Source organism: Gossypium raimondii, chromosome 13 (genome assembly GCF_025698545.1).
Source record: "Gossypium raimondii isolate GPD5lz chromosome 13, ASM2569854v1, whole genome shotgun sequence".
In the NCBI taxonomy this organism is placed as follows: domain Eukaryota; kingdom Viridiplantae; phylum Streptophyta; class Magnoliopsida; order Malvales; family Malvaceae; genus Gossypium; species Gossypium raimondii.
In genome coordinates this window covers 26857909-26870122 of record NC_068577.1, presented here as the reverse complement: position 1 = coordinate 26870122, position 12214 = coordinate 26857909, and the positions used below count along the sequence as shown (strand labels likewise).

The 12214-nt window shown below is 33.6% G+C and overlaps 1 non-coding gene across 1 annotated transcript; it reads right to left on the bottom strand.

Moving 5' to 3' along the window:
* Positions 1 to 11835: 11835 nt before the first annotated feature.
* LOC128036429 (small nucleolar RNA R71) lies at positions 11836 to 11942 on the bottom strand. The gene has a single exon (XR_008193226.1). It is a non-coding gene; the product is annotated as a small nucleolar RNA R71 (small nucleolar RNA).
* Between the last annotated feature and the right edge of the window lie 272 nt (positions 11943 to 12214).

Below are 12214 nucleotides of genomic sequence, written 5' to 3'. Positions count from 1 at the left end.
ATGTATGTGTTTGACTAAATTATGCTATGGTTTATCTAATGTTTGGAAATGAATATTTTAAGTTATGATTTTATCGTAATGCTTTGTAACCCTGTTTCAACAACAAAAATAGGTTAGGGGTCTTGCATTTAGTGGTATTAGAGCTACGATTTAGTCGGTTCTTAGACTGAACGTAGTAGGTATGAAGTCTAGAAATACATGCCATTATATAACCTGTGATAGTGTAATGTCTCCTTACTTTGATGAGATTTGTTTCACTTTTAGACAGAGATGCCTTCCAACTGAGCTAATTCCGGTAATGCTTAAAGCGATACCAAGTGCCTGATGAAAAAGTTGCTAAAGGTAAGTAGAAACTCATAAAGGTAAGAGAAAAAGTTCATAATGTTATGTTGATAATGAATGTTATGTTTTGTGTATTCTTGAGAATCAAAGTCTTATACAACGAAATTCACAAGATTTATGTTGATTAAGCCCACAAATATGAAATCAAAGATTTCAGTGGCTGAATGAATAATGATGCGGTAAGAGCTGAGAATGGTTTAACAAGTAAAGAGAGTTCTAGAAGAGATATTAGATTTTTCTGATGATCATTTGAGATACGCAACGTCGTTGTTAAAGAATGGGTTATTCACGGATAATCGACTTATTTAGGTATTGTATCTAAAGAAAGGACTAATTGGAATTTCTTCTGAATTGATTTCCTTAGTGGAACGAAATAATGTGGGGTCTTCGATGACTTTAGTAGATAGTGGGGTAGTGTTTGAATTGCAGAGATATGTGAATGCAGCTGTTATAGCCGAGTATCTTACAAGGATCTCCTCTAGGTATTCTATATGTTCTGTTATCCTTAGAGGCATATGTAACTATTCACCTTCAAATGTGATTCTTATCATATGGGAAAGCTGGCTAACCATAATGTTAGACGGAAGTATTATTAGTCTGGGTGATTAACGATCGACATTGCTAAACTTTTTTTTCTTTGGCATTCTATTCTCTTATGTTGGGTAGAAGATTCAGTGATAAGACTCATATGATGTTATTTTATTTCTTCTACTGGTTGATGATCTGATTTATATATATACAATTTATGTTGTCTCTATCACAACTGATTCCAATGCGTATGAGCGATATTCTTCTTCTGGATTTTTCTTTGGCGTATCATCGATATCTTTATCATTTAGTATGGTTGTATTTTCGGAGATTCAGTAGAGCTTTACATCTTGGATTTCATTATCTCGGCTTTGTTATTGTTCTTAAGGTCTATTCTATCAAATGTGGTTCATCTATAAGGATATATATATTGACTAGAGATAAATATATCTATTATAGATATAATTCCTAATTGGATCTTGTGAGCACCGTGATATAGATCTCTTTTTTATCGAGGTTGTATTATTGCACAGGTTGTTATTAGAACTACATCTAGTTTTCCTCTTTTGTTTCAGAGTGCATTATTGATGGTTGAGGTATTATGCTATCTATACGGTTGTAACGTCGGTCTTATTAAAGCACTATGGTTTTAATTCATCCAATGGTTGTGACTTCGGTATGATTCAAAGCTTCGATGTTAATAATTGAAAGAGTTTTATTATATATTCTCTTTCTAGCTTTCATGAAAGGGATAGGTAAAGGCAAAAGTATAGACAGTGGAAGATTGAGTTTAACCTTGCATACTGGTTCTCATTCCTCAGATAATGTCGATTTATGTCAACGAGTCAAGGCGGGATGTCATATTATGAGTGAGTTAATACAGTTTATGGTAATCTTTGGTTGGCATTCTGAAGAAAGTACGATAGATGGTATATCTAAATTATCTTGACAACAAGAAAAAAAGTATTTTTAAATGTTATTATTTGATTGATATGCTCGACTCAATTGTTTTAATTAGAACGAGTTATTCATTTGAAAATTTAGATAAGATGTATATATTCGAGTTTATTTCTAGATTCAGGAATAAATTTTGCAGATTCACGGGTAAATTGACGGATAATCAGAATGAGGGATTCATATTTTAGAAGTCATGGTACAGAAACATATCTATCGGATCAGTTATAATTGGGAAATGTAATTATGGGTTAATGTTGTCTTGATAGTTGTAGCTATTACTTTTATATTTAAGTGATATTGTGTGAAGCTTTTCATGAAATGGAATGTGTACCAGTTGAAAGTTACAGATGCATATGTTTTGGAAATTATGAATTTTATGAAAATTATGAATTTTAGCTAAACGCTATGAATTGTCTAGTATGCTTGGAATTGGATAATCTGGGTTTCCTTTCGGTTATGTTTCAACAGATGATTGTTGGCAATTTCTCAGTAGATGTGCTACTAATGATAAACTTATGACAGGAGAACATTATAGCTATTCAGTTAAATCCAGATTTAGCATCAAGTTCAAATATGAGTTCTGAATCGACACGAGTTATGATTGATTGATTTATGCACTATCATTAGAAAGGTGGAAAAAAGACTTGACTTGATGACTATTATCAGGTGAGAAATTTTGAGGACAAAATTTTCGTAAGGGGGAGAGTTGTAACAACTCGTCTTTTAATGGTGTCAGAAATAGTGGTTTCGGGGCCACCAAATTCGACGAGTAAGTTTGTAAATTTTATTATTTAATACTTATGAATCAAATATGGTTTTAAAGAAGTTTTTGATTTGATAATTTATGTTATATAAATTATTTATTAAGTTCAAGTGGTAAGACCCTAAAGTCAAGTGGTTTTAGAAAATGAGGTATCAGGACCTCATTTCTATAAACCGAGCCGTAAATATTTTTATAAATATTTTCAGAGTGTTATTAAGGTTGTATTAAAGTTTTGTTAAGAAAATTTAACATTTCGATAGTTAATTAATTATAAAGGATTGAATTGCAAAAGGATTTAAAACTTAATCACTATTTGATTTGAGTGATTAAATGGCCTATTGAATAATGGAAAAGGGACTTTAATGGTAATTAAACCATTTAAAGAGTTAGTGGACAAATCTGGACATAGATTTGGTGTTTTAATTAATTGTTAACTAAAGGTAAAATGGTAGTTTGATAAATTAAATAAAACAAAGTTTTTATCATCTTTTCAATTCCTTGATTCATGGAATTTTAAAAGAAGAAAGCCATTTTTAGACCTTGAAGCTTCGACCAAGCTTCCATGTATTCATGTAAGTCTGTTTTAGCCCCGTTTCTAATAATTTTTATGTTTTTGAGATCATTGCAACTAGGTCCAGCTAGCTCGTACCTTCATTTTTGAAATTGTTAGAGATTTTGAATGTTGTCATTGATGCATATTTGTGATTTTAGATGTTAAATGATGAATTTTAAGCATTAGTTATTATTTATAAGTATTTTGTTAAGTAATTTTGATGAATTTACCGATTACGGATTTGATGTGAAATTATTACAAATGTGGGCTGTATTGGATGCCATGAATATTCGGCTGGCATGGGTTTGCATTAAAAATGGTTAATTTGCATGTTTTAGGCTTAGAGACTAAATTGAATAAAAGTAAAATGTTAGGGGTAATTTTGTAAAAATATAAAAAATGACTAAATTGCATACAATAAATTGTTTTACTATCTAAATTAATAAATTGAATGAAATTATTAATTTAGATTAGGATAGAGTGAAAAATTGAGGAGAATGAAAAATTACCAAATAGCCCCTATACTTTGTCATTTCTACAATTTAGCAAGGTAAGTTCATATGAACTATAATCACTTAAATGTTGATTAAATTGAATGTTTAATGTGCGATTCTATTGTAAATGAATCAATATATATATGTTATTATACAATTTATTAAGTAAAGAGACGATGGAAATCCAACGACGTTTAACAACTATCGAGCCTCGTTTGAACCTTAGGAATATATAGGATACAAATGACATGTCATTAGGGTTATCATGTTTCGGGTGCTAGCCCTGAATGTCCTTCCAATGGTTGAGTTTTAACATTTGTTGCAGATACTCGTCAGCTTGTGTGAGTGGCATCGTGTAGCTATATTTCGACCGCCGGCTTGTGTGAGCAGACCCAGGTTACCATGTGGGTGCTGGTCATGAATGTCCTCCCGATGGCTGAGGTCTTCCATTAGCTGCAGATACTCATCAGCTTGTGTGAGCAGCATCATGTAGTTTACACTCCGACCGTCAGCTTGTGTGAGCAGACCCATTTTACAGCTCGTGTGTGGTACGACTATATGTGTAGCACACTTTGTATGAGCTTTCCCACATATTTGATGTTTTTCTAAGTGGTTCATTAGGCATGAAAAGGGAATGAACGAAAAGTATTCAAATGACTTATATCATGAAAACTATGAAAAGGAATGAAAAGAAAATGTTGAATGAAAGTATGACTATGTTCATGGACTTGATGACTTCAAGTGAGGTTATTCATGTTTAATGACTTATCTTATGTTACTGAAGTGAATTATGAATTGATGCATTAACATGTGTTGTTGATGATTCTTAGGCTTGTGCCAAGCTATTGGTTGGATTGTATTATATTAGTTTCAAAGAAATGCATTTGAATGGTAAGTGACCAAATGGAAAGATGCTTATGTGCATGAAAGAGTGGTAAGAATCAAAGTATGTAATTTCTCATGAAATGGTTTATTGTGTAGTTGATTCTAAAAGAGTTTTGCTTAAATGCACTAACTTGTGGCTATGGTTAATGTTATGTTTATGTCTTGCATGTTATGCAAATGAAATGAGTGAGAACAAGTAATGAAATGACAAGTTCATAGTTGACATGAAATGTGATGAAATAAGAGGATTGTTGAGTTAAAGGACTTACTTGTAAGGAATAAATTTACTTATGCTATATGTGAGTTTTACTTATGTCATGAATAAATACACTAATTTGTCAGTTAATAATGTAATTATGGTTATGCTAAGTAAATGGAATGGTAAGTAAGTAGATGAAATGGTTCATCATTTTAAGGAAAGGTTGATAATTATGTAAGTCAGCCTATGAGACCTTATTATGTTATGAATGAAAGGTGCCTGTGATGTTTACAGATATACTCAATTGTGAGTTGAATAGTGTTGAATAGGTTTGTACTAAGTTTAAAGTATTGGTGTTGAATCATGTCTAATCTATGTATGATAGTATTGAAGTGATAAGTTATGTTTCAAGTTGATACGAACTTACTAATCATTCATTGCTTACGTAGTCATCTTCCTCTTACTTTGCAGATTATCGAAAGCTCGATCAGTTGGGGAACTCGTCGGAGATCTATCACACTATCCAATGATTATATTTGTAGATTTTGATGTTTTGATCAAGGTTATAACGGCATGTATAGGTGGACTTGTGGTTCATGTTAGTTGATGAGTTTGGCATGTATATGTCATTGTGGTTGGTGTAACCTTGGTATTTGTGAGGCCTTATTGAGGTGTGTCATTTTGACAATGTATTAATGCATGTTTTAATGGATAAAATGGTAGGTAATGTGATGTGACCACGTCCCAAGCACCACCAAGCTTGAATCTTGTTTCCCTCGAGCTCCCAAAGGGACCAATGACTCGAGTTAGGTCCAAGCAAATTTATGAAGCTATTTCAGCTTTATTGTTCAAGTTTTGGAAGGAGAATCAGCTCGTTGAAGATGGGGAAGCTCGATCCAACTCCTTGAAGAAACCATGCACCTTAGTGCAAGCTAATTTCAGCTCCCTTAGCTCAATTCGACTTCAATCAGCTCACTTGAGCTTAATTCCACCTATTTGAGCTCAATTTAGCTTCTTTCCAGCTCGTTAATTTTATTATTTGAATAATTTGAGTGATAGTTATATTTTAATTATTTTACTACACTCATAACCGAATTTTCTAGCTCAATTCACTCATCAAGAATTTTGACTATCATTGAGCTAGCCAATTTATTATTAATTATATTTTATTTATGTCTTTATTTTAATTTGTTAAATATGTCTTGATATTATTTAATTTAAGATGAATGTACCTTGAATCTAATTTGTTTATATCTTTTGTAGGTACATCCACATGTGGGAACACAATTAATGAGGATTCATGAACATTTCGGTTCAATGTATGTTCGGTACATGCATGACTACCTACAACGAATGGTTGCCTTAAAGATGATGCATGAATGATTCAATACAATGAATGGAAGAGTGCATGAATATCCACCTACATGCATCGGTTGCTGACCATTGAATTTCCTATGCACCTATTCGGCCAAAAGACATCTTTTGAAGTGTCCATTCACACCATGGCCGAATCTAGACAAAGCTATTGACATCCCATGCATTCATCAGCCCTCAAGTACAATTTCCTTACTCATGAAGTTGGCCATTGAACATCCATACAGCCAAATTTGGACATCACTTTTAATTGATACATTTCTAGTTTAGTTTTACACATTTAAAGCCGAATTACTTAGTCTTTAAGCTTGTTTAGTATGACTATTCGGCTATCATCTAAACTCTATAAATAGTTCATTTCTCTTTGTAAAAAGGTTAGACATTTCTGATTATTAAACTTATTGTGAGGTTACCTCCAACCCGATTTCGTTTGAGTCTCGTCTGACTTATCTAGCTCGCTAGTGGCGTCAACCCGACTTCTTGAACTTATCACCATCCTGGTGTGGCGTTCATCCACCTTTTTAAACCTTTGATTCCTACCTCTCTATAGGTAACGGGTCAAGGTCCATCTTCAACGATCCATATAATCCACCTTGAGCAATATAAGTCCCGGGGCAATACTTCATATAGTATTGAATCGTTCTTCACTTGAGTTCTATTTTTCCATTCCATTTTAACTATTAAATTATAAACAATATTTCTTTATTTCACCGAACCTATCAAACATCTATCCAAACCATCTTTTGAACCCATTTTCTCAGCTTCCGCTATAAAAAAAATCATCTAACTCTATCTATCTACAAAATCGAACAAACTTCTCGTCGACGATCGGGAAATCAAGTGAATCGACTCAATCAACCGAGCCGGATCACATCATAATGGGTATGGTCAAGTTACGGTATGCTTTGGAAAGGTTTTGAATAGATGTCCATGAGTCAAATTTTGTATGTATATATGTTGGTTGTTAGAACCATTTGGAAATGGCTAGATTGGTGTCATTTAGATGGTTTTGATGCATGTGAGAAGTGGTCCAAATTGTAAGGTTATTTTGATATGGCATGAATCTAATATTGTTGATGTGTATCAATTTTGATATGTTTTGGTATGGAAACAAGTTAGTTGATAAATGGTTAAATATGCACATGTTTAGGTATGTTTAATATTTGTGTTTGAAATGCCTTTATGGCATATTGGTTGAATCAAATTGGTCATTTTATGCATGTTTGAACATGTTTTGAAACCTTGGTCAGATGTGCAAATGGCTTGTAAGGGTGTGCTTGAATTGGGTGAAAGAAATGGCTTGAATTTGACCTATTTCTTGTCCACACAGCTTAAGACACGGGCATGTGTCTCAGCCATGTTTGACACACGGCCAAGCGACACAGTCGTGTGTCCCCTATAAGTTTTAATGGCTGCTTTTTGACAGATACACAGCCTAGAACACAGCCTTGCACACGAGCATGTAAGGCCATTTTGAAGGTTTCATGGCCTAGCACTTAAGCGTCTGGCTTGGCCGTGTGGTCCAAGTTAGAGAGTAACAGGGGCACAGATGTAAATGGAAAAAACATATAGGATTTTTCCTATGCAATTTATCACCTTATTACTTAAATCCGTTGTTAAAACTAAGTAATTGTTTAATAAATTAATGAAATATGTGAAAATATGAAATTAGGACATAGAAATTATTAAAATGTGATTTTATGCTTTATTATATAGTTTTCATGCAATAAATGGCTTATTTTATATTAATTTGAATATATTATATTTTTAAGACATAAAGTGGGCTATGCATGATTAAATTAAACAATAAAATTTAAAATTATATTTAATAATTCATTTTAAAATATTTCAGTAATAATTTGGGTTTTAATTAATTAATTAAATTGGATAAATTTTATTCTTTGGTCCTCTAACTTGTTGATTTATTCTAGATAGGTTTGATAGCTTTGCTGGATTACAAAACTGTCCAAATTGGAGACCAAGTCAACCCAATATTCGGCTACACATGGTTGTCCATTTAAACCATTCTTTGGTTTAAATAAACAAGGTCCTTGCAGTGTTGAAGAAATTAGAGATTTTCCCGAAGATTTACGATTGACCAAGTCTCAGTCCTGAGTTGTGTGACATCCAAAATTGATTAAAAATCAAGCAAAAAAATCAAGTCAAAAGCCACTAAGCATGGCCGACCACAATTTAAGGAGATTTGAAGAGGTTAACATCCACTATTTTTAGCAAACTATTCCCCTCTCCTCACCTATAGATAAGACCCTCTCATTCCTTCATTCATCATCCCTCAGGCATCCCTCAATCATTCCTCATTCATTCTCATCATTCATCATTCTCTATTTTCTCAAAATTCTCTTAGCCTTTTCCATTCCTACGCCTAACATCATCTCTTCATAGAGATTTTAGCAATTAAACCCCTTAAAAAACCTTTGGTTGGCCACCTTGGAAAGCCATTAGCAAAGGAGTAAAGAAAACGAACGAATGACCCTCGTCAGTCAAAGTCTTTGGTGACAGCCACTCTGAATTGGGTTTCATCTCCCTTTTCTTTAATTTAATATAAATATGTTTGCTATGTGTTCTTTGTTCTTGCTTACAACAATGTTAGCTTAATTTTATTTAAGCTAGGATGATTGCTTTGATTAAATAATATTTATTTGATTCATGCTTATAATGTTTGTGCCTCAATCGATCATGTTTTCAATTAAAATCAACTATGTATTTCGTTCATACATGATTGAAATGCACTTGAAATAGCTGAGCGAACCTGACCAGACGACGGCTAATGGACACATAATTGAAATGTGCATGCTCAATTTAGATCCTGACCCGATTAATTTGAAGGTTGCATAACAACTCTGACCAAGCTCTGTTATTTGCATAGTTTTTAGATTTGTGTGATTAAATTGTTTCAAACCTAACACGAAAGGACCTAATGTGGTTTCCAAACTCATGAGAGATCGAGTTGCCATGGAATGTTTTTTCGAATGTTATTAAGCATGTTGATAATAAATTGAGTTTGATTAAAGTAATTATCCTAGTTTATTTATGTTATAATTGTTGCAAATTGTGTTTAATTTTACTAAAATCTATTTCATTCATTTAGTTTGCATACTCAGGATAATTTGCATTAGGGATCATTGCATTTAGTTTAATATATTTTAATCACCACTTCTTAACTATATTGTGTTTTTATTTACCGAATTATTAATATAATTTTACAAATTAAGTGACTTAACACAAATACAATCCCTATGGAGACGATAACTCGATACTTACTTATGACTTGATAACGACTGTGTACACTTGCACAAACCTATGCGTTACAAGTTTTTGGCGTCGTTGCCTGGGATTGTCAACTGTTGCCATAGTCATTTTTTTCGTGAAATTATTTATTTTCAATTTGATTTATTTCTAACATTACTAACTTATTCTTTTTAATTTTTGTGATTTTCTTTTTAGGTGTTTATGACCATTGATCAAATTATCGTTTTACTCCCTGTAGACCCTGAAATTAAACGAACTTTCAGACAAAAAAGACGTGAACGAGCTAATCAAAGACAAGTCAAGATGGACCTTGGAAATCAGAATCAAGAACAAGGTAATGAAGTCGATCATGTACAAAATCCTTTCCTCATTGCCGATGATAGGGATCGATGCATCAGACAATATGCTGTGCCACATTTTAGTGAGTTAAACCTAGGAATTAGAAGGCTAGATATTGAGGCAACCCAGTTTGAATTGAAACCAGTGATGCTTCAAATGCTACAAATGGTGGACCAATTTAGTGGTATGCCCACGAAAGATCCACATCTCCACCTTCGATTGTTTATGGAGGTGAGTGATTCATTCAAGATAGCCGGTGTGACTGAAGAGGCACTGAGGTTGAAGTTGTTTCTGTACTAATTGCTAGATTGAGCACGAGCATGGCTCAACTCATTGCCACCAAGTTCTATGATACAATCCTGCCTCAGTGATGATTCGAGTCGTTTGTTGCCCAATCATTAAAATGGAGAAGTAACATTCCTGAACAGAGTAATGGTTGAATTCAACTAAGTAAGACTTTAAACAAAGGTTGGCTAAATGGTTTAGAGGTTATGAATGTATTGAGGATGGTTTGGTTAAGTAGAATGATAATGATGGAAAAATGGTTAAATGAATAAGGATTATGGGAATTCGGCTAATCAAAGAAATAATATAAATAAGTTAATAGATGTGGATGGGAAAATGATCTTAAGGACAAGAAAAAACCAACACTATATCCAAGTGCTAACCCGAGACTTATACGTCACTTAAGGTGACCTTGACCTGCTAACTAGGAACTTAGGAACCAAAGGTATATTTTTGAGAATGCCACACTAAAAATGAGTGATAAGTTCGAAAGAAACAGAATGATGCCACTAGCAAGCTAGATAAGTCACACTGAGTCTAAAACAAAATAAGAGAGTTGAAAAACTCACAAAATGTTATAAACATTAATTAAAGGAGCAAAAAGTTCCTACAAAGTGATTTGAACTACATATTTATAGCCTTTTACATGGGATAGCCGAATAGGCTATTAAGGGTACTGAATGGACAACAAATTAAAGCTAAAATGGCTGGAAATTTCCTTGAAGCTTCTTGAACGTGCTTGGTAGCTTTCTTGAAGTTTCCTAGCATGAGGACACCAATTGAAAACATCTAGAAGGTGATCATTCAGTTGGACATTAATGAAATTAAGTAGGGGTTGAAATGAGCTGAAATGACTTGGTAGATTCGGTCTAGGCAATTAAATGGCTTTAATTGAAGCTCCTAGTTTAGCTGAATAGTTTAGGAGCTTTAATTGGTAGCTTGAGTATTGTAATGTTCACCCAAGTATGAAACCGAATGCAAATAGCCTTGTGTGTGTGAAAACAAAAATCTGGACAGCCTTGTAATGTGAACGGAATGTGCAGCTGGTGTGGAACCTTTCAAGGTAGCTTCGGGGAGCTAACAGACCACTTTGGAAAGAATAACCAGCAACTGATCTTGGAAATTCAAGTCCGCAAAGAGGTTCTTTGAAGAGCTGAACCATCAGCTCACTTATTGCCGTCCCAAGCAATGTACCTGCTGCAAATTAATTTAGCAAATTAACTCACCTTAAGACACTTTAATTCGGCAGCTCAAGACACATTAAAATCAAGCTTAAACTAAGACATAATTATAACACATATTTAAGCTAAGTTACTCATTAATTTCAGCTGTAGCTAGACATATTTAAAACATGTAATAGGCTAGACATATTAAAACACATGTGATAAATTAAGGCACATTTAAATTCAGCTGAAACATACTAAAATTATGTATGAACTAGCACTTAATTAAAATGACCAGAATTTTGACACATTTATTTAGACTAAACTATATTAACTAACTTAATTAAATAGCTAGGGGTTTTAGAACGCATGGACTAATTGAGTTGAACCAAATTAACTAATTTAGCTAAGCAAGTAATTATTCCAACAACTAAAATGAAATAAATTAAAATTAAACTCAAAACGAGCAAACAAGCTTATTGAGCTAGAAATGAGCTGAATTGAGCTAAACGAGCTGAGATTAAGCTTCATTTTGCACTTGGGCCCCTCAAGCTTAGGCCACTCTCGATGACGTCGAGTTTTGTCGAAACATGATGCGACTAGGTTCGCATCATTCCATATCTACATGGCAAGAATTAGTAGAGAGATTTTTGGTGAAGTATTTCCCACCTAGCAAAAATGCTAAGTTAAGGAACAAGATCACAACTTTCCAACAATTGGATGATGAGTCTTTGTATGAGGCTTGGAAGCGATTCAAGGAGTTACTTCGTAAGTGCCCTCATCATGAGATTCCTCATTGTATCCAACTAGAGACATTCTATAATGGTCTTAATGCAAATACAAGATTGATGGTAGATGCTTCCGTGAATGGTGCAATTTTGTCTAAGTCTTATAATGAGGCTTATGAGATCATCGAGAGGATCACGAGTAATAACTATCAATGGCCCACAAATCAAATAGCTTTTGGAAGACGTGCAGCCAGAGTTCATGAAGTTGACGCCCTCACTTTGTTATCAACTCCGGTATCGTCTATTTCCTCTATGATAAAACAGTTAACAGCTA